Source organism: Drosophila subpulchrella, unplaced genomic scaffold, assembly GCF_014743375.2.
Source record: "Drosophila subpulchrella strain 33 F10 #4 breed RU33 unplaced genomic scaffold, RU_Dsub_v1.1 Primary Assembly Seq37, whole genome shotgun sequence".
Lineage (NCBI taxonomy): Eukaryota > Metazoa > Arthropoda > Insecta > Diptera > Drosophilidae > Drosophila > Drosophila subpulchrella.
Genome location: NW_023665590.1, coordinates 372,415 through 396,497, shown reverse-complemented (window position 1 = coordinate 396,497; position 24,083 = coordinate 372,415).

Below are 24,083 nucleotides of genomic sequence, written 5' to 3'. Positions count from 1 at the left end.
TCTGCTCTGGAGCGCTTAAGTTAAGTTAGGCTTAGGCAGTTCATGTTTCAAAGTGTACTAATAAACACCTACGCTCGTCGCGTAAAAACCCCAAAAGTACTCCCGTGTTTTTTGGGTACCATTCAGTCTTGGGGCTTCAACTATTTCCATCGATCAAGCCGCACCGCCCCAACATTTTGGTCCTTCGAGCCGGATTTCAAAATCTTTGGATTTTCCTCTCCTGGAGTTTTCTTTGATTTTGTCCCAGCAGGCTTGAACCGCTCCAGATAAGTTTCACTTACTATAATTGCCGGTCATACGCCAGTTTTTCGAACCCTATTTCGACTAACTTTCTGTATGATATATTGTCTAAATCCAAAAGTGATTAATCCGACGCAACGGCATTTAATATATGTATTTCGATTCCGTTACTTGTGCCCGACAATTTTCCAGTTTCCTTTGCCCACAATTGTACACTTGAAACAATTCCAGAAGATATTTCAGTGCTACTATTCAACAAAAATATTTCTCAAATATATTTTCAATTCCAATTGTGTGTAAAATATAACTCAGCCACAGTAAAAAATTCCCGATCATAAGGATGTGCACTCTTTATTTTTTACTGTGTTCCAGCTGCTTGTGTATATTTACAAAAACAATCTAATACAGTCCACTCGAACTACTTTTTTCTAATACAGTCCACTCCAACTACTTTTCTCGACCTACAAATACGGCTAAACTATTTCTAAAATTAAAAACAAAGTGACAATATCCACAAATTTACTCCAGCAAATCGTTTGCAATTTAGTTGTGCAGGTGACAAACAAACGCACCGACATACAAACATAAGCGGTCTTTCCAATTCCCGCAACGTTATTCCGCTATTCGCACCCCACATATGTACATATGTACAGTGTGCATACATACGTATATCGCCAGTGCACAGTGGGTCAAGAGCTCACAAAAAGTGTTCCTTTCAAACAAACAATATTAAAGTCCGTAATTCCTTACATAAGTCCGACCATCCGATATAATAAATATTTATTGCCTATCCGACAGTGTGACCGTATATATTTACAATCTTAATTGGTTCCTAAATTCCAATTTGATTCCAATCCGTTTCCTTACATCTGAATTAAAATTCTAAATTATTAAACGTCATGGCAACATCAGTAAAATCCGCTTTAACCCGATTTATGGCCACAGCTGACTGTCTGATCCACTTTGAGGCCACTGTGAACGCTCCAGGTGCTCCTACACCAACGTTATCCGCCTGCAACATCTGTCGCGATCACCTCAATTCCTTGTGGCAAACGGTAAAGGCAGCATACGACATATGCTCCGACAGCATTATATCTGCAGGCGAGAGCGCCGCAGACACAAAATCCATACTAAAGTCCAAGTATTACCAAACGTACTCCACTTACGAAATATTTGCCGCGCAGCTGATGGAACAAATCCAAAAAGGCTCCTCCCAAATACCTCAAGCTCCAGTAACTCCGTCCCGAAATTCCACGTCTTATGGCTGTCGGCTCCCTCCTATCGACACAGAGGTTTTCTCTGGCGACTATCTTCGCTGGCCGACTTTCCGGGACCTTTTCACGGCAATATACATAGACAATCCGAGTCTAACGCCCGTTGAAAAATTATTCCACTTAAATTCAAAAACAAGTGGCGAAGCTCATTCCATAGTTTCAAGATCCCCACTCACCAATGATGGCTTTCGCTCAGCCTGGAATAACCTAACTGAGCGTTTCGAAAATAAGCGATTGCAGGTGAATAGTAACCTGAAAACACTTTTCAATGTGCAATCCATAGCACAGGAGTCGGGAGCAGCCTTAAAGGAACTTCAACGCACTTTTCAAGGTTGCTTAACTTTCTTAAAACTTTCCGGTGTTAATATTGAGAATTGGGATCCTATCCTGGTTTATATGTGCTCAACAAAACTACCAAAGCTCACTCTCTCATTATGGGAGCAATCCATCCAAAATAAAGCCGAAATTCGTACGTGGCTTGAGCTTGATTCATATTTGACAGAGCGCCATCGAACTCTTGAGGCCGTCGACAGCTTCCGATCTGCCAATTTCCACCACGTCCAGTCCAAAGACACAAATCGAGTGGCAGAATTTCCAAAAATAAATTCCTTCAACCCAAGGTTAGTTCCGATACCCAAGGGCTGCGATCTGTGTTCCAAGAAGAACCACCCCGTGCGTATATGTCCACGCTTCCTACAGACCACGGTAGACGATCGCCTAGCCTATATTCAAAGGAAGCAGTTGTGCTCCAATTGCTTTGCAAGTAGCCATCAATTCCGGGATTGCACAAGCGCTCACAACTGTCTCACTTGCCAAGATCGGCATCACACATTGCTGCATCGAAACAGCGGCCCTACTACTCCGACGATTCCATCCGACCCTCCAAGGCCAGTAACCGCCTCAGTTCCACACATCATTTCGTCCTATTCAGCGCAAGTTTCCGTACAAAAAGTCCCTGCTAAGAATACTCCATCCGAGTATTGGGTTCCATACCCATCCTTGGATGGCAGACGTACTCGAGGTATTAAATCCTACCAATGCCGAGTCTGCCAAAAGATCCATTCTCTACGGAAGTGCCACCACTTTCTACGGCTAAGCCCCCAGAATCGGCTCCAGGAAGTACATATCCAGAAGTACTGCTCCAATTGCTTGGCTCACAATCATACCAAGGACTCCTGCCGCAGTGGTCATCACTGCCACAAGTGTGGAAAGGACCACCACACTCTCCTACATACGGACGACCGATCTACACTTCCAACATATTCCTGAGCCTACTATCCTGAGGTTCTTGCTACGGGTGTCCTCGCAAGGGGGGGGGGGAGAATGTTTACGTCAAAAAGGGCGTTTAATTTCAGGAGGCAGTGTCGAGCGGCAGTTTTATCCAGATGTCTACATCTCGCGCGCTCGCACTGCCGTCCGCTCTCCCTCTCCATCTCTCCCCTAAGTCTCCGCTCTGCTCTGGAGCGCTTAAGTTAAGTTAGGCTTAGGCAGTTCATGTTTCAAAGTGTACTAATAAACACCTACGCTCGTCGCGTAAAAACCCCAAAAGTACTCCCGTGTTTTTTGGGTACCATTCAGTCTTGGGGCTTCAACTATTTCCATCGATCAAGCCGCACCGCCCCAACAATTATCTTTATTAAATGTTCTTAAGGCCCATGTTAAAGGACATGTAAAGCCTAAACAATTATTTGCAAATCGGAATGAAAATCCAACTCAATTACTTTCGGCTGTAAAAATTTCAATAAGTACATTAAAATGCAAAATAATACTACCTGGTTATTAATGAAAATTTAAAAAAGTGATGGATAAACCTTCCAAACATAAAGACTTATAAATGTACTAGAATATAGAATAGAATATTTATACCCGTTACCCGTAGATTAAAAGGGGATACTAGATTCGTCGGAAAGTATGTAACAGGCAGAAGGAAGTGTATCCGACCCCATAAAGTATATATATTATATATAGCCGAGTCGATCTAGCCATGTCCGTCTGTCTGTCCGTCCGGATGAACTCTGAGATCTCGGAAACTATAAGAGCTAGATTATTGGGATTTGGCATGCAGATTTCTGAGCTTCTTGTCAAAGCGCAGAGTGTCACACCCACTCTTACGCCCACAAGCCGCCCAAAATTGTGGCTCCTACAGTATTGATGCTAGAATTTTAACTGAAATGTATTGTTTTCATCAATTTCTATCGATTGACCCAAAAAAAAGTTTTCCAAGCCCACTTCAACGCCTAGAAACCACCCACAAACTTAAAAACATCGTAAATATGAACGCGGATATCTCGGGAACTATAAAAGATAGAGAATTTGAATTCCAGAATTGGATTCCGTAGCCTTGTACGCAGTGCAAGTTTGTTACGCGAAACCGCCCAAACCTGTGGCGCCCACAATTTTCATGCTAGGTAAAAAATTTTAACTGAAATGTATTAGTCTCGTCAATACCTATCGATTGATCCAAAAAAAAAGTTTGCCACTCCCACTCGAACGCCCGCAAACCGCCTAAGCCTGTGGCGCCCACAATTTTCATTCTAGAAAAAAATTGTAACTGAAATATATTAGTCTCGTCAATACCTATCGATTGACACAAAAAAAGTTTGCCACGCCCACTCTAACGCACATAACGCTTAAATCTGTCTACCGCCCACATAACCATATATTGAGATCGCGGGTAGGTGGTGTCAATCTCGCTTTGCTGCTTGCATACCTCCATTTCCTTTTTATCCCTTTAACTGAGTAACGGGTATGTGATAGTCGAGGTACTCGACTATAGCGTTTTTTCTTATTTTAATGTCAAAACATTGAGGATGATTAAAATCAAATCAATTTTATAAAATTGGAGTTTATGGAAGACTTCATTACATTTTAGGCAGAGGTCCTAAACCACAGAATTTTGCCTAAAAATTATTTCCCTGCCATGGTCGAAGGCTGTAGTTGAGCGTTTATTCCCTCAGATAAATATTGTAAAGGGCAAATTTGCAAGTCCATGAACTTAGATCCAATATAGTATGTAAGGTAAGTTTTAAGTTTCAATACTTATAACACGGAGAATGTTGCCATAATTACTCTCTGCCTTATAAGTACTTGATACAAATTACTGCCAAGGAGAAGTACGTCGATTTAAGTGAAGCTGGCGAACAAGATACCATTATTAGCATTCTTTTTTTAAATATAAGCATATCTGTTTAAGATATGATTTTGTACGGACAGACGGACAGACAGCCAGACGGCCAGACGGACAGACGGCCAGACGGACATGGCTATATCGACTCGTCTTGTGATGCTGATCAAGAATATATATACCCTATAGTCGAGTGTTTCGACTATCAGAAACCCAGTACTCTGTTTCAAATCTTAAATAAAATGAAATTCAAAGGCATTTCTACTAGCGCCGCATACCCCGTGCCAGCGCCACGGCACCCAGCGGTCGGTAGCGGTACTACAAACCATGTCAAGCCCACGGCATCTGGCGGACTTTGGCGATACTAATGACCATGTCAAAGCCATTTTAACTTAGTATGTCAAAGCTTGACCTCCACGCAATTTATGACCATTCTTCCAAATATTCTCCGCTTCTCCTTGGGGATTCATAAGCAAATTCAGCTCAAATTTGGGTTTTCCTCTTGAGCGTTGGTATGCCCATATTGCGCTGTGGCAGTCTTTTCTGACTTCCGCTGTATTTTTGTTCCACCAGTATGCAGGCCTATGTCTGGATGGGTTCTTCCCCTTTCTCTGCATGGCTGTATCACAGGCTAAATTGGTGTAGTTTGCGATGTGGCTTGGGCGTTTTTCTGCTAAACCACTTCCATAGAGGTCTTCGAATAAGATCTGTACCATTCCACATCTAGCGTTTCTGTTTTTTACCCTGTCACGGTTGTTTGCTCAGGAAGCAGGAGTAAATATGCAACTTCGCGAACCCACTGGTTTTATTTAAAACATTGCTTAGCCGTCATCTATGTAAATTGTGCGTTTATTTCAAGAGCTTTTCTATTCAACAATGTTACCAACTCCCTCGTTTCAGGTCTTCCCTATTACATTGGTATCTAGAGTTAGTATTTTATGGTAATCTAGTATTATTTCTAATCTAGTATTTTGTTGTATGATCGTTGCTTGCCGACTTGTATGGGGTAATTTATTAGCGATTATCAGCTGTGCTACGCCCCTGCTCGCAGCTTTCGATAGTCGGCATCGCAACGACCATAGAACAAAACAAACAGTGAGATGACCAAACATCGCCCGCGTTGAAGCGCTGTAGGCCTTCAATTAATGGGAAGAGGTGCCAGATGATGTACTGATCGTTTGTATACGCCTTGCTTGGTTTTTACTAGAGCAACGCGCACCTTGCCATCCGATCCGTGCGTTACTTCGGTGACTCTGCCGAGCAGCCACTTCTGGGGCGGTAAATTGTCCTCTTTGATGACGACGATGGTTCCTGGTAGAAGGTTGGCCGATTCCTTTGTCCACTTAACTCTTTGCTGCAGTCCCGCTATGTAGTCACGGGACCAGTCGCGCCAAAACTTCCGTCGCTTGATGGCTGATATAAGCTGCCAGCGTTGTAGATAAGTTAGGTCGTCGTCCGGATGAGGAGGTGCCGATCCTGGGGGTAGAGCAGCGAGAGTGGTGCCTACCAGAAAGTGGGCTGGAGTAATAGCCTCTCCGTCGATAGGGTTGCTGCTGTCAGCTACTAGCGGACGCGAGTTAAGCACTGCTTCCACTTCAACCAGGATCGTCTGGACTTCGTCCTCCTTCAGCAAGGCGTTTCCGACGGCCCTCAAAAAGAGGTGCTTGGCGGACTTGACGGCGGCCTCCCATAGGCCCCCGAAATGAGGCGACCTGGGCGGAATGAAGTCGAACTCGACCTGGTGATGGACGCCGTACGTTCCCAGTGTGCTGCGGACATCGGAGGCCATCTCCTGAAGCAGCCGTGAGGAACCAACAAAATTGGTTGCAATGTCGCAGTACAGTCGAGCGAGCGGGCCGCGCCGCCCAACAAATCTGCTGAGACAGAGGATAAATGAGTTAAAACTGAGATCCTTCAATAGTTCTAGGTGAACCGCTTTCGTTGAAAAACATATGAATACATACATTTTTAAAGCTGCCTTGCCACGCACTCCTAGCGACACTCGGATTGGACCGAAGAGATCGACTCCGCTTATTCTAAAGGGTCGACTGATTCTGACACGGTCAAGGGGCAGGTTATCCATTATTTGCGACATTAACCGTGGCTTATACCGGAAACAGTGCGTGCATCGGCGCACAACAGCACTGCACTCGCGTCGTGCATTGATCAACCAAATTGTCTGCCGAAGCAGGCCGACTAGGGCTCGTGGTCCTGCATGGCAATTAGCATAGTGCAGGTGCTCGATGTACAATTTGACAAACGATTCCCTTTAGGCATTAATATTGGGAATTTGGCACTGGGTTCTAGATCCGCGTGCGCTAGTCGACCGCCCACCCGCACCAATGTTTAAGTACGGGTTCCGAAAGTTTCGTTGCTGATAAATGGGCTAAGTTTTTGGTAAGAACTGGGTAATGGCAAATTTTTCTTTAATTTATTGAATTCGTCTGCAAACGATTCACGCTGAACAGCCTGCGCGATATAAGAGAACGAAAAACTAAGCTCGGTGGCTGATAAACAAAACGAAAGATAAATGTTGTAATTCTCACAACCTTCACATAGGAAGAAGAATTTTCAACTACTTGTAGCAGCGGATGATTTGAGACAACAGCAACCGTATGGGCGATTACTGGCGGTTTCATTTCGAGTTGGCTTTCGAGGGGCGTGTCAGCCAAGTGCTGATTAACTGGCCAATGAGTCGAGTCCATGGACAAAAACGAAGGGCCTTCAAACCATAGCGTCGTATCGAGATATTTGACCGTAATCCCTCGAGAGTGTAGGTCCGCTGGATTGAAGTTAGTCGGGACGTGTCGCCAGACTGCAGTTGGAGCCAGTTCGTGAATAGCCGAAACCCTATTTGCGACGAATGTTTTAAGTTTTGACAGATGAGTGCGCAACCAAAAGAGAACAAATTCAGAATCCGACCACATAGTAACCTGCTCGACGCGGTAAAGATTAAGCGTTTGCACATCACTCCATAACTTCGCTAAGAGGTGAGCCGCACAGAGTTTTAGTCGTGGAATACTTAGTCTATTGATCGGTGCTACCCTGGATATGGCTGTAAGCAACCTAACTTTTATTCCCTCTGAGGTCACTGACCTTACGTACAGACAACAACCGTAAGCATCTTCTGACGCGTCCGCAAATCCGTGGATTTGATAAGTGCCGCCAAACCGAGTTCCGACATGCCAAGGGATGTTTAACGTTTCTAAATCTGTAAAGCAAGATGACACCGTCTTCCAACGATGCAGTACGTCGGCGGGTATTTCGTCGTCCCATCCAATTTGTAGCGACCAGAGTTTTTGAATTAATATCTTTGCAAGGGTAACGATAGGGCAAATGAGTCCTAACGGATCGAACAGCCGCGCTGCAAATGAAAGCATGGATCGCTTTGTGGGTGGGTCTTCAAGCTGTAGATTCTGGGCGTTGAATTTGCACGTATCCTGTTTTGGACTCCAAGTGAGACCCAAAGTATTCGTATCGGCGTCTTCTCCAATAAGGACTTCAGACTCGGCGACCTGTCGTTCGTTGGGGGTACAATTCGACGCCCACTTAGCCAAGACGAACCCTGCGGAATCTAAAATCTCTGTGATTTCCCCTCGCAATTTCCTTAACTCACGAATGGAATCGGCCCCTGTTAACAAGTCGTCGACGTAAAAATCATTTGCTAGAGCCTGTGAAGCTAAGGGAAGAGAATCGGAGTAGATCTCGCTAAGCTGCTTCAAACACCGTATTGCAAGGAAGGGAGCACTTGCCGTACCATACGTAACGGTGTTAAGCCGATAAATTTGTAGAGGGTCTTGCGGGATCTTACGCCATACAATTAACTGGAACTTTCTATGGGCCTCATCTAATACCACTTGTCTGTACATTTTAGTAATGTCTGCCGACATAGCAAATTTATGGAACCGGAATTTAAGCAGCCTGGCATACAGGCAAGGCTGAATTGTTGGCCCTACCAAGAGAATTTCATTCAATGAAATTTGGGAAGTGGTTTTGCATGACGAAGTCGAATACGACTCTTAACTTTGTCGAAGAGCTTTCAGGTCGGAGAACGCACTGATACGGTATAAAATAATGAGGCTCGTTGGGTATCCTATTATCTGTAGCCTCCATGTGACCGAGAGCTAAGTATTCCTTCATAAACTGGATATACAACGAATGATTTGTTGGGTTCCCTTTCATACGCCGTTCTAAGGACAGAAACCGTCGTCGTGCAGTTTCATACGAGGAACCGAGACACGAAGGACTCGATTTGAAACGCAGGCTAACTACAAATTTTCCTGTAGAGTCACGCGAGACGGTGCTAGCAAACGATTTTCCACTCAACACTTGATCAGGTGTATAGAGCTGCGATTTTGTTAAATCGGGTATTCTTTCAATTTCCCAGAACTTCCTTAGCGTGTGATCCAAATTGTTGTCCTCAGTAGCTACTAGAGTGGAGTATGAGATACATCGTGCGGGCGGATTTTCTTTATAGGTCCCTGACGCTACCCAGCCAAAGACAGTATTTTGTAGAGTTGGACCTGAGTGCTTGTGACGTATTTGTTCTTCCCTAATCAAGTCGAAAAACAACTCAGCGCCGATCAGCATGTCGACGCGTTTGGGCTTGTAAAAGTAGGGGTCTGCTTAGGAGATATCATTACGAATCCAATCGGAAGATATTGCGGTTGCTTCTGGACGATACCCTGAGATCGACGGTAAAATTATGCATTCAACTGCCGCTTCGAAGGAGTTTAATCGCGACCCAATTGTCGTCTGGACTGCGAAGCTAGTTGAACACGCGGAATTACCAATGCCTGAGAATTTAGCCTCATTCCGGTACCGTTTTAATTGCAGATTATTTACTAATTCCTCCGTAATAAAATTAACCTGTGACCCTGAGTCTAGCAAAATCCTAGCGCACAGCTTGGCTCCTGACTGACTTTGAACCTCGACAAGGGCCGTTGCAAGTAAGACCTGATCTACCTTTTGGGGCATAGGCTGACTAACCGAGGCACTTAGTGACTGTTGGGCTACCTGATTGTCAATAGGCGATGACAATTGATTGCCCGACGGTACTTGGGAGGTTGAGGTATACCGATGCAGAAGTGTGTGATGAGCCTTCGTACAAATTCGACAACGAGATGACTGGCATGTTGCGACACTATGTCCTCTGCGTAGACAATTGATGCAAAGTGGTGCATTCTTTGCGAACTTGAACCGAGCTTCTACCGAGATATTAGCGTAAGATGTACCACTCTGAATGAAATGGCTGTCTGACTTGCAGAAGCAACATTTAGACTTAAGTTCTTCGACAGGTCGGGAAACTGCTAATGCCGCTTTGCTATATCTGGCCTATCTGAGCTTTTCTGCCTGTCGTGGATTCCTCAGCCGCTAAGTGTTGGTATCGTTTATTAAGCGCCTCTGAGCAATCTTTCCATAACGGAATAGAATCGTATCTAAGTTGCTCTTCCCATCGCGACCGCGTTTTGGGATCTACTCTAGACATGACGATGTGAATTATCATTGCGTTGGCGTGAGTTTTCTCGTTGCGAGAGAAGAGATTCATATATAGCAGTTACAGTGTCGATATGGGATCGCAACGCCGAGGCGGATGGCGCTTGCATTGTTGGGGTTTCAAACAATCGAGAGATACTTTTAAAGTATATTAGGCACGGATTATCATAAACCCTGACCAAGGCCGCATGGGCCTTTGCGTAATTTGCTTCTGTGATCTGGTAAGTCTTTACTATTCCTAAGGCTTCCTTCTCTAAACAGGATAACAGATGATTAAACTTTTCAACATTTGATAGAGATTCGTCATCGTGAACTAAGCTGTTAAATAAACTTAAAAAATTTTTGAACTCGGCATAGTTGCCGTCGAATTTTTGGAGTTTCATTTGTGGTAGTATTCTGCCGTGACTTGCTGAAGAATTTAAACTACTATTATTTGCGAAGGTAAAATGATTTCTCTCTCCTTCGGGCCGGTTACAATTTGACATTAATAATGCCTTTGCGGATACACATAATTCTTCTAACTCCTCTCTACATGCTAATTCATTATTAATTGCCTCTAATTGTTGTTGCAACTCGAACGCCTTTTCGATGTAACCATTTAAAATACCTTAACGACATTTCATTTCGCACGCATTAGGGGGAGTTACTTGACCACGAACTGTGGCCTCAATTCTAATTATATGATTCTTATTCCGCACAAGCTGTTCCAGCAATTCGTTTGTGTCGTCCTCCGCTGAGGGAGTTCTGCCAAAACGTTTCCGACTTCCACCCATTGTGACTAGCAACTTCCCGTTTTAGATTATTTCTAACAAGCAAATGCCAATGCAATGCTGCTGGTAGCGGTAGAATGTCTGCACTGTCCCATCGGTGTTTCCGACGAGGTTAGGTTGAAGCCCGCTGATGCTCTCCTGTGATGAAATGGAGGTTAGGGACGCAGCCGATGTGCGCTCCCTCTACGATGATGTATGTGGGGCTCACCACTCTCCGGGTGCTCCAGCGACGAAAGACGACGTTCTATTGCACCTCTCTATGGGTGCCGACGAGATTGTGGCGAGGAGATGGACGCAGCCGATGTGCGCTCCCTCTACGCCAAGATGTAAGTGGGTACTGCGCTCCGGCTGTGCGGGCGCTCCAACGACGAAAGATGAAATTAAAGTTGCACGGGTGCGTAAATGCGTCTCCAAATCTTGGACCATGCACCCAATGTGCGATGCCGATGCATTTGTTGCGCAACGCAAATTGGCCGCGTGCACTTGTTATATATCTCTTGGTGATTTGCCAACTTATTACAATACGCAAATCCGAAGTTTAGAAGACGGCCAAGAACCAGTGTGTCCACCCGGGGGGCGCCAATGTTTGCTCAGGAAGCAGGAGTAAATCAGTACAACCTTTTGAATTTAAACTATCTTAAATGCAACGTTATGACTTTTTATAGGGGTACGCCAACGTTCATAAGTTACTCTCTTCAGAACATGTCCCAGGACCGAATATACTCAGTAAACGATTTAGGTGTTCTCCTAGATCCTAAACTTAAATTTGACTCCCACATAACCTCTACTGTAAATAAAGCTATGAGTGTTCTTGGGTTTATAAAGCGTTGGTCTAAAGAATTTGATGATCCATACACTACCAAACTATTATTTACCTCCCTTCTCCGTCCTAATTTAGAATACTGTTCTTCCGTTTGGAGTCCTCAGTATTAAGTGCACATTGACCTTATAGAGTCCGTACAGAAACAATTTCTTCTTTTCCTTACGTGGTTTGAACTGGGATCAAAACGTCAGGTTGCCTTCTTACTCGAGTAGATTGCTTTTAATTAATTTGCCTAGTCTAGTAAGCCGTAGAACTATGCTTGGTACTATTTTTATGAATAATCTTATCAGAGGCGATATTGATTCTGTAGATTTGGTAAGCCGCCTTACTTTCAATGTTCCTGTTAGACTAATGCGAGACTACTATCCTATAAACTTGCCACGATGTTCATCTAACTTTAGTCAGCATGAGCCTTCTCGCGTTCTTTGTAATAATTATAACAACCTATATCATTTAATTTGTTCCTCAACCTCTATCCCTGTATTAAAAACTAAAATCTTAGCTCATTTGCTTTAGGCTTGTTGATCTATGTTTTGTCCTGTCCTTGTTTGTTCTATGTACCTTCCTCGCGAACCGTATTTGCCCGAAATAAAAAAGGGCCCGCGCGTAACAAGCACGTGCTTGGTGTCGTTTGGGCCACTTGTTTGTACTGCTCTTAGTGCATCAACGTTCAACAAATATAAATGTGCAACTTCGCGAACCCACTGGTTTTATTTAAAACATTGCTTAGCCGTCATCTATGTAAATTGTGCGTTTATTTCAAGAGCTTTTCTATTCAACAATGTTACCAACTCCCTCGTTTCAGATCTTCCCTATTACATTGGTATCTAGAGTTAGTATGTTATTTTGTTGTATGATCGTTGCTTGCCGACTTGTAGGGGGTAATTTATTAGCGATTATCAGCTGTGCTACGCCCCTGCTCGCAGCTTTCGATAGTCGGCATCGCAACGACCATAGAAAACAAAACAAACAGTGAGATGACCAAACAACGGTCTTACAAACTCATGATGGGCCGTCTCTCGTCTTTACGAATTCGACTTAGCAGATAGACGTTCGCTACCGATAGCTACTTTGACCTAAGTAATTATTAAGCTGATATCCTGCTCTGCACACATTTGCATATGTTAACGGGTCATAAACCATATTAATCCAGCCGACAGACGTGTCTTCACACCATCTGTCATAACTCTTGGGAAAATTTAACCCGATCACCTGGTAGATGTAATGGCTTATAAAGGCTATTTTATCTATACTAGACCTAAGTAAATATCTTTCTCACCACAAATCATGTATATAAACCCATTCTCAATCAAATCAGTACGAAAAGAAATCTTGACGCATTCACTTCTCAGCAGCCCAAGTGGTTCTGTCCTTATTGCAGCGACCTTTGCCACTAGTTCTGAACTTGCGGCACGCAAAAAAACATTTTTAACAAACCGATTTCGGTAGAAATCCTACATTTGGTGACCCCCGACTTTGAACCGCTACAGTTGTTCAAATTGGGATTCCAATTTGAACCCGCATCATCGATCATAGATTAATTAACCAAAGGCCAATTGTTAACGACTTGAACCGCATACTTTGTTCAAATAATGTTTCCAATTCATCCTGCATTATTGATTACAAGTGTGATTAAAAGTGTGATGGTCAACTAAACGACTAAATTATTTTGTTTTATTTATATTATCAACATATTGATACAATTACAGTCCTAATGGGTCAACAAGGCGGCAGCAAAACAGCAACTTTAAGTGCGCGAACATTATAAAATTCTACGTTGGATAAGGTCAGGTCTTGATCAACTGTTGTTCCTCTGATCAGTCCGTAAAAAATTATAATGGCATAGAACAGCATTCATCAGTTGTTCAGAGAACAGTTAACAGTAGGAAAACAAATTCAGAATGTCATTCGGAATTATTAAAAAGGACTCCACCGACAGGAAGAAAAAGCCAGCCTACTATAGAGAACGTATGCTTACGTTAGAATACCTGTGTAAAAATTGAAATCCGGAGAAATTAAAAAAAAAAGCTTTCTTAATGGAACCACATTAGAAAAAGATTATTTCAAAAACGAATTCTTTATGCAAGCAAAGAAATTGGTTGATGATTATAATAAAGAATTCAATAAACTATTATCTCACTTGGAAATGGAGGGGGGATCCATTGCATACACAGTAGAGGATACTGAAATAGAATCGATGTTCAGGGAACAAAAGGCTTTGCTTGATAATTTAGAGCGCGTCATGAGCAAAATGACTGATGAATCCAAACAAAGTTGTTCTCATGTCATTGCACACCATTGGAATGAAAAAAGGATTACTAATGTCAAAAGTAATAAAAAATTTGAAGACCCAAAGGATCTTAAATATGTCGTCAGCAGATATATGGCAGCGGAAGATGCAATCACACAAGTACAAGCAGAAAAAGACCGCAAATATTCCTCCGATGCAAAATCCATTAAATATTTCTAAAAAGCCATACCAATAATTGATGAGTATTATTTAAAATGGCAGAAATTTCATGATCTCTTTAAAAAATGATTTATGAGTAAACGTTACCCATTACACAGAAAATGTGGTATTTAAAAACTAGCGTTAACCGAGAGACAAAACGTCTTTTAACGAAGAAGCTCGATCGACAAAAGCACTTGTTATATGGGCAATCCGTTAAAAATACAAGGCAAATATAGCCTTTGAACCAGTTTTTAAACTTCCATGGGCAACGGGTCGTCACTCTTGAAGCCATTGGATCAAAGAAGAGTAAAAAGCAAAATACATGTGCATCAGCTGGAGCTGAAATACAACTGTTTCTTTTGTAAGAAACCGAGTCATAGCATATATAAGTGCAATGATTTTTCAAAGAAAACCCCAAAAAAAATGTCTTAACTGGGCCCAAAAACAAAAATGATGTGTTGAATATGTAAGTCAAAATCACCCGTCGAAAACATGCACAAATAGAGATTGCATTAAGTTCAACAAAAAACACAACTCCGTATTTCATTTAGAACAAAACCCCTTGGATGGTATCAAGGCAGCATCTGCGAGTGAAAAGCAATCCAGTTATATACTCCTGGCAACTGCCCGTGTAAATATTCAAGGAAACAATGGTCAAAAGGCAGAATTCAGAGCCCTGCTTGACTCTGGAACCCAAATTAATGCCAGTTCCGAAAGAACAATCGATGAACTCGGCATTGGTGGAAAATCACAGACTTCAAGTGCAAGAATCAACGTCCAGCTAAAATCAAAACAGGCTGGTTTTAGTTCACGACATGAAGAAATGGTTTTGCTTCACATAGTCACTGATCAACCAACATATCCCATTTCGACTGATAATTGGAAGATTACGACAAAAGCAACATTGGCTGAAAAACTATTTGGAAGACCAGAAGAAATTTATATTCAACTAGAAACAAAATGTTATCCGCCAATTGAAAAACAGTGTGAAGTTCATTTTCTTTAGCACATTCAGATGGCTCAGGATTCAAGAATAATTGTAAAATTTCCATATTATTAATTAAGAAACGTCACCTATGGCACAAACTCTGCGTCATATCTTCCAAGTAAATACTTGGAATATTTAGCAACCAAGCAAATGCAGAAGTATTCTATAGGATCTTTTGCACTGAAAAATGATTTTTATGTCGACGATTGTATCACCGGAGCCGATACAATTCCTGAGGCCCTACAAATTAAAAAGGAGCTTATCCAAATTCTGTTAGGCTCTGGACATAAATTGAGCAAATAGTGCGCAAATAGTAACCATCTTATTCAAGGGTTGAATAAGAAAGATATAATTTCTAGTATACAATTTGAAGATGCCGCTTATAAAGACTGCAGTATAAGAACATTGGGAATCACATGGAATCCTACAATAGATATGCTCTGTGGAAAAACACAGTCCGTAACCACACAGTCCGAGAGGCGATGTAGTCTCCGAAATATTCAAAATATTCGATCCTCTGGGAGTATTTTTAGGTGCCCAATTATCTGGCACCATGAAGCAGCAATTGTCGCTACAAGGAACTGCAACATATTTTGGTTTGGATTCCGATTTTGTGTTGTCCTAGATAAATAGCCAAAAACAATCAAGAATAAATTTTTGGCTACTACAATTACCAATATCCAAAAACCAAGGGATTGACGCCATGTTTTACAAGAAAACAACGCTGCAGACATAGCTTCAAGGGGAATTGGTGGTTCCAAATTCACCAATATAAGTCTATTTCTATTGGTTCTATGGCCAACTTTTCTTGTATGGTGCTTCATCAAAAAGGCCATTAAAATTTGTTGCTGCGAAATCAAAACGCCAAGCTCTACTAGCCATATCAAGGCAAAGTTATTGGGCCATAAAGGGGACAACTATAGCTAGAAATGTAATTTTAAAACGCGTCAAATGCACTAGAGCTAAACCGAAATTAATAGAGCAAACAATGGGACAGCTACCAACATTAAGGGTCACACAAGCTCGACCATTCCATAACTCTGGAGTAAATTATTGTGGACTATTTAAAATTCACTATAAAATTTGTGGAAGGAAACCACATACTGCGTACATAGCAATATTTTGGTGCTTTGCTACTAAAGCTGTTCACTTGGAACTGTTCAGCGACTTAACCACAGAAGCATTCTTGGCAGAACATTATTCATAAGTCGTCGTGGAAAATGTCAAACATTACACTGCGACATTGCTACCAATTTTGTTGTTGTGTTGTCTAAAATTGAGGAGATCCTCGAAGAACGTAAAGGAAGGAGCATTGGTACTGATAAAGAAATATAATACTCCAGCTCTACAATGGTCAATGGGACGAATAGTTAAGACAAACCATGGCAAAGACAATTGAGTTGGAGTTGTTGAGATCAAAACCAGTAAAGAAATATTCAACCGAGATATTCAACATACCGCTCCATTATTCTCTGAGCTGAAACCCGTTCATAAACATCAAGCTACCGAAGAGGGAAGGGAGAGTCCAACTGATGAGACGCATGCAAAACGACCTAAGAAATCTGACAATGGCATTGGTTGTATGCTTCTTCTATTATCCTTAGTAGCGGCACCATCAATTAACGTGACGAAATTTACATCAAAAGCAGGAATATTTTTTTAAAAGACTGGAAAGAGCCAAATTTCAAAAACGGATTGAACTATAACTGTATATTAAAATTTTCGACCATACTGGAAGGACCTGAATGCCTTTTGAATGGGCACAACAAGAGTTTGACACTTGTGCAAACAATTTCTAGAAAAAGAGGCATGTATAAGCATGCTGAAAATAGATTTTTTAAATTCTCTTGGTTCATAACACTCAACTATTTCTAGTAGCTTCTAGTCTGCAACGAATGCAAACATAGATCGTAAACGTTCTAACAGATATTCGGCATAACACAATAAGTCCGACGTTATTATCGCCAATACAATTAAAAGACCAGCTTAAACAAATACGTAACCACTTGAAGCCTCGACAAATGCTGATAATATGCTGATATGGGAGCTGAGAGAACTATCATGAAGAACCATGCTGTCATCAAGGTTAACTTGCCTTTGGTGTCTACACAGATTTTAGACATATACAGACCAACAACAATTCCATTTTCGACTAAAGATGGAATAATATGTTTGCAATTTAAACACCATATGTCGCAATCAATAGTAATCGAGATGAATACATTAAAATGTCAGTGATTGATTTCAATGGTTGTCAAGAAAGAGCAAAAGACGATTTTATACGCTACAACAAAGAAGAAATGTTTTGTTCGGAAACTAGCTGGGAAATGCAAATGTTTCAAATTGAAATGGGTAATTAAACATCATCTGCGTACATTAGTACACGAAAATGAGTTACAACTGAGAGAAGGTCATTTATAGAAAAAGTAAAAAGTAGCGGCACCAGGAGGCTCCCTTGTGGGACACCGGAGGCAACGTGGAGTAGAGAAGAGAGAGAATATTTAAAAATTACTCTTTTTATTCTGCAATGCAGATAACTTAAGATTCATCTTAAAGGATCAACAGGAAACCCTAATAAATCGAATTTTCTGACCAGAAGAACGTAATTGCAGAGTCTAATGCTTTACTATGATCAGTCTGATGTCTGTTTGAAGATGTTTTTGTTTGTTGATCGACATGGATATATAACTGACCTACAGAGGTGCTGCAAATGGGGAGTAATAATATTTTCAAAGAGCTTTGGGATCACTGACAATTAAGTGATTCCTCTATAATTTGCTACCTTCCTTGGGTAGAAGAATTACAAACGATACCTTCAATATATGAGAAAATTGTAAAGATTCTGAAGATAAAGTATGCAATCTGAAAAGGGGTCTGCATAAGGCCTCCGCGCAATATCTAAGCAGGCAGCCACGCACGTTGACGATCATGTAGCATGAAACGTATCCTAGAAAGCTTTAGATTTCCACAAAGAAGAGCAGATGCAAATTTGTATATCCTTCGTTGCACGTGATGGTTCCGGCTGGTCGTCTATTCCGATGATATATAAAGAGGGCATAGACTGTGGAAGTTATGTGGATTTCTTGGACTTAACATTCGACAATAATTAATATGTATGTACTCTCTATTCTCAGCGAATTCGGATGAGAATTCTACGTAGGCACCAGACGAACTTTCCAGTCGCTCGCCATGGTCGACATCGGGAATACTCTCATTACAACAAAATCGCTAAACTTGAACGTATTTATTGGCTGTTTTCTGCCTCTGTTGGAGATTTTATAGTTTTGCCGAAATGACAGCTACTGATTCTTCTTGAACTTTATTTTTAGTTTGTCTATTATTTCTGAAATTATTGTCTATTAAGTTTCTTGCATGGCCTTTTAGCTTAGTCTTGATTAGGCTAAGTAAGAGCTTCATGCGATTCCTTCAGGGAGTTTACCAAATTTAAGGAATCTAAGAAACTTCTTAAATGTTCGGCCGTACCATCAAACTCTGGTATGAGTGATGAGGCTAATTTTAAGAATTCAGTTGGTGTGATAGCCATTTCTTCTTGTTCCTAAAGTGTTATTACCACAGGAATTGTCAGATCGTGTACATCTTTTTCTTTTATATCAATTCCTTCACTTTTATACCTCTCTTTGATAGTTACTAAATTTGAACGTAAGTTGACCAATAAGATTGATATTTTTGACCAGTTAATTTTATTTATTATTTCCATATTTTCTTGAACTAATATTCTTGCCTCATTAAAGGAATCTTAGCATGTTTGTTAATTGTTTCTTCCTGTATTGCCCTATTCTGGCTTACACACTTATCGAAAGTTTCTTGTATTTCACGGATATGGAGAGCCAGTTGCTACCATTCCATAATAAGTATTTATTCTAATGTTTTTTTTTTATTGTTTTGTAATATTTAATATAATTATTTGTCATAAAATTGGGTCTTTGCTTATTTCCGAGAATACTTTGCAATTTGTCACATTAGACAGTACTATTGACTTCTGAGTGCTGTTGCAATGGATAAAAGGTGAAAAAGGTAAGTTGTACCTATCCATATGTTCATATTCAAAATCGGAAATTGAAAGAGGCTCTTCTATATTCCTGGTTATCCTAAGTACCCCATTCTCAAAATCCGGTTCCTTATCTAATGTTATTCTTATGCACTCTTGGGTGTTCATTTTTGTCTGTTTTATTTCTGTATTACATTTTTTTTTTTATTTCTCATATACATAATCAATTTATGTTCATTTATTTTCATTTATTTTGATTGGTTCATTTTTCTTATATTTTTTTGTTCTTAATTTTTTTTTTACATATATACATATATTTGTTTTTGAGTATATTTTTATGAAAATTGTTTGTGTCAATTAGATCTCATCTAGATCGTAAGCTTGGCTTAAGGCCCTTTTTGTTATACACTTATTGTGCAATAGAATAAAGAATATACGGACACAAAATTATAACAATTAGCAAAAACAATACATATATTGGTTAAATGTGGGTCAATATTTGTTGCTTCAATTTTATTAATTACATTAGCAGATTTAGTCCACTTTTTTAGTATCGATTAACCCCATTGTTGTTCTATCATTTATATAAAAATTATCTTCAAATTTGCTTATACTATTATATTTCATTTAGATTCATATATAGAAAAATAGTTTCTCGAATTTTAATTTAGGTTTTTCTCTTTTTACATCATCCTACCTATTTTTATACCCGTTACTCGTAGAGTAAAAGGGTATACTAGATTTTCCACGCCCACTTTAACGCCCACAAGCCGCCCACAAACTTCAAAAAATCGTAACCATGAATGTGGATATCTCGGAATCTATCACAGATAGAGCATTGGGATCTCAGACTTAGATTCCGTAGCCTTGTACGCAGCGTAAGTTTGTTACGCGAATATGCCACGCCCACTCTAACGCCCACAAGCCCCCCAAGCCTGTGGCGCCCACAATTTTCATGCTAGATAAAAATGTTTAACTGAAATGTATTGGTCTCGTCAATACCTATCAATTGATCCAAAAAAATCTCACTCTAACGCCCATAACGCTTAAATCTGTCTACCGCCAGTAGGTTGCGCACTTCAATCTCGCTTTGCTGCTTGCATATCTCCAATTCCCTTTGGTCCCTTTAGCTGAGTAACGGGTATCTGATAGTCGAGGCACTCGACTATAGAGTTCTTCCCTGTTTAATATAGCTTCACGGGCTATACTGCTATTGGGCAGAAAGGGTTCCGCTCAATTTACCAATATTGTTATCTTATATATATATTTGTTTTTTATTTATGAATGTATTTTGTAGAGATGTCCCTTTTCGTAGAGATGTCCTTGGCTGCATCAGCTGGTCGTCGCCGGTTGGCTCGCTGATGCTCCTTCGCTGGCGTAAGAGACGGCCTGCCCCTCACACTTGTTGTCTCAGCTGCAGATGTCATGGGCCTATGGGCTCAGGCGGTACCGGTGCCGGTCATCGCACAGGGTTTTGCGCACGTACTCTCGCAATAGGGACTTTCCAGTGGTCCCGGGCTGTCTTTCGGACACACTTTACTTCTCTTGGGAATCTGCTTTGGAAGTGGAGGTGTAGTTTTTGTATCTTTATTAATTGTCTTAATCACTGAGTGAGCTGGAGTTATTATTATTTTGCCCTTTACTCCCCCACGTTTTGCTATAACTCCATCTCTACTCACTCAGATTTATATGTCCAAATTCCAGTTACACTTCTTTCTAATCCATCACAGTTCTAGTTGCAGTTCTTTCCGTTTGAATCCAGATTGCGGTCTAGGTGAGCATCTTCCGAGACGCAAACTAGTCTCTCAGTTTTTAAGCTATCGGGCTGAAACTTTCCCAAATTCTTATTTCTTTTGAAGGTAGTTTATAAGTCGGAATCGGAAAACTATATCTTATAGCTCCCATAGGAATAACCGGAAAAAAAATTGAAAAAAAAATCAATTATTGGTGTTGTTTAACATATAACCTCCTACGCTTGGAAATAACATTTTTAATTAGTTATAAATTTCGAATATAATTTTATCAAAATCGGAAGACTATAGGAACGGATCTTATACTATTGGGAGTATCATGTTTTGTATTTATAGGAATTTCAATTAATAAAAATCGGACGACTCTAACTTATAGCTGTCAAAGAAACGGTAAGAGATATAATGAAAAATTATTATAAAAAAATTTTGTTCTGATCGTATTTTCTTTTACTCTGGGATATAGAACATATTTTAACTTTTTAGCATTACGAATTTAACTTTACACAAATATCACTGAAGCTAGCAACAATCCTTAAAAATTGAACATGTCGTTACTAACATTGATTATTTCTTTTAACTGCAAGGGTATACAAACATCGGCTTGCCAAAGTTAAAGTAAGTCTGCAATTCTTTGTTAATACCGTCTCAAAACTCAGCGCTTACCGCTACACCAAAAATTTATTTGTGAAGAATAATTAGAATAAAGTAAGATGCCTGTGAGACATACTCCAGAAAATGTTACTGACGGTAACGCCCGTGATAACGACAACCAGTGTGGTTATGTAACACGGTGATGAATTCGTAAACTCCTTGTATTACAACAAGATGCAAGCATACTTTCCACCAAAATTGATTAACCACATGGTTAACAGATAAACAGGAATGTCCTACATGTCATGTTCCATATCAACCACAGCAGTTACAGTTGGCGAATCCAGGTCAAACGTTAGTAAGAGAATTACTGGCAGCTGAAAATCCGGAAGGTATTTCCGTAAATAGACCCCTATGAGATTTAAGCAACAGCACCCAGAAATGGGTACGAACGCTACAAATCAATTCGAACCAAACGGTTCATCTGACACTAGAACAAATAGACGACCTAGAAGAGGACGTACAGATCTTAGATAACAGCAGGAATAGACTATGATCGCATTAATCATATGATTGGTGAATCTGTGTCCCAAATGTTAAATGAAATACATTGAAGCCACAATAGTAACGTACCACCAGCTAACACAGCAGCTGATAGACCGGAAAGTAGGAGTACTTTTAGCTTTGATGTTCACATGTTAGTTCTCATAGAGGTACACATAATATTTCGTCACTTAGTACTGAGAAGGTGACGACTATTATACAAAATTAGCGTATCAAATTTGACAGAATTTATTTATCGAATTTGTTCATTAGCGAAGGAAAGCCTACAAGAAGATTTAGGTCTCGTGTGTAAGAATTTATCAGTTCTTCTCAAAGGAAACGATTTAGATTAGTATTGGCGATTTCATAAAAGGGGAGGTAGAATCACGTGGGAGTCTTTTTTTATGGAATTGAAACGGGAATATAAAGATCAACGTTCAGAGACTGATCTTGAGGAAGAAATTCGGAGTAGACGACAAAAACCGAAGGAATCGTTTGAAGCTTTCTACGAGTCAAGTATGATGATGGTAGATAGACTTTCAGTTCCTTTCTCGGATGATGAGTTGCTTGAAATACTAAAACGCAATGTTCTGCGATAAGTAAAAAAATACTTGTTGTATGTCAGCGCTCATTCCTTAGCTCATTTGCGTTTGCTTTGTGCGAAACGAGAAAGATTTCCTGCAGAAGATGTTGTTTGTGCCTAACCGAAGTAGACACCTGCAGGACGATCGCGTCGCGGCAATGGTAACGATGGTTACTGCAATGCCGGACCACAGGCGATGCTGAACTGCGCTGAGGTTGAGCTAACGTGGTTAGCTGCTAGTTGAGATAGTGTATTACGAGCCCTATTCCTAGAGGTAGGAAGTAGAACCGCGGAGTTATGAGGTGTGTTGATAACTGATTTATTGTATATTTGAGACATTATTATATACTACTTGGAACACGGAAGTTTAGTGTAATGATTAGTAAAGTAAGCTATAGTCTAAAGTAGGTCAGGGAATTATGATTACGGCAGCAGTTGCGTAGTTGGCTCGGCTGACACCGCAAATGTGCTGACTGCACTGGCGGGTCAGCGTATCGTTGTGACGGTGAGATGGTGAGTTAGTGAGACATATAATATGCTGACCAGCAATTCTCATCTGCAGTGAGTGCTACTGAGCGCCTGGTACTGTTCCCAACTTGGCTACTGCTTGATTTGTTGGGTGTGGTCATGTTGAGTACCTTTGGGTACGAACATTCTCCCCCCCATTGAGGGGTACCCTCAATTAAAGGCGTGATGTCGGTCAGCCCTTGGCCGAATTGTATAGAAAGCACCTAACAAATCATTGACCAAGGGGGATCTTTCCTTCAACTGCGGCGGTTTCTGTTTGTGATTCAGGTCCTTCACATCTTCTTGATGCTGCTTAACACTCCCCTTTGCGATAAAATTTACATTACCGTGGGGACTGAAATTGTGCCCTCGTAGAATTTGATCATTTGGCACGTCTATGGTATGTGGACGTTCTGCAATAAAACTAAGATCTTTCTTGGTTAAGTTTAGAAATGTTGAACCAAAGTCAGCCTTCTTGTAGGTTTTGAATTGATGAGAAGTCGGTTCTATATTCATCGGATTTTTATCTTTCGTTGGCTCATAAGCAGCGTTCGGTCCTGCAAAATCATCTCTGTTTTCTATTAGATTGGGGTTGATTTCCGTATCAGAAGAGGTTTCTTTATTGAGATAACCTGTGATTACATAACCAAGCCTTGTGCCTTGTGCCAAAGGTTTATTAGGTCCTAGTTCAAGAAGTTCACCGGTAATTACACGAGAAAATACTTCAACCCCTAAAGTTAGGTCAATGGGTCCTGGTTGCCGAAAGTCAGGATCTGCTAACGGCAGTCCCTCGGGAACATTAAGATCGGTTGTAATCGGTACTGACGGTTGGTCTGTAATGACTGTGGGCATAATAAATACCTCTAATAGTTTTTCAAACCCTGATGTACAGGATGAGAGCTTTAGTGTTGATCTAATTGCTGTTGATATCT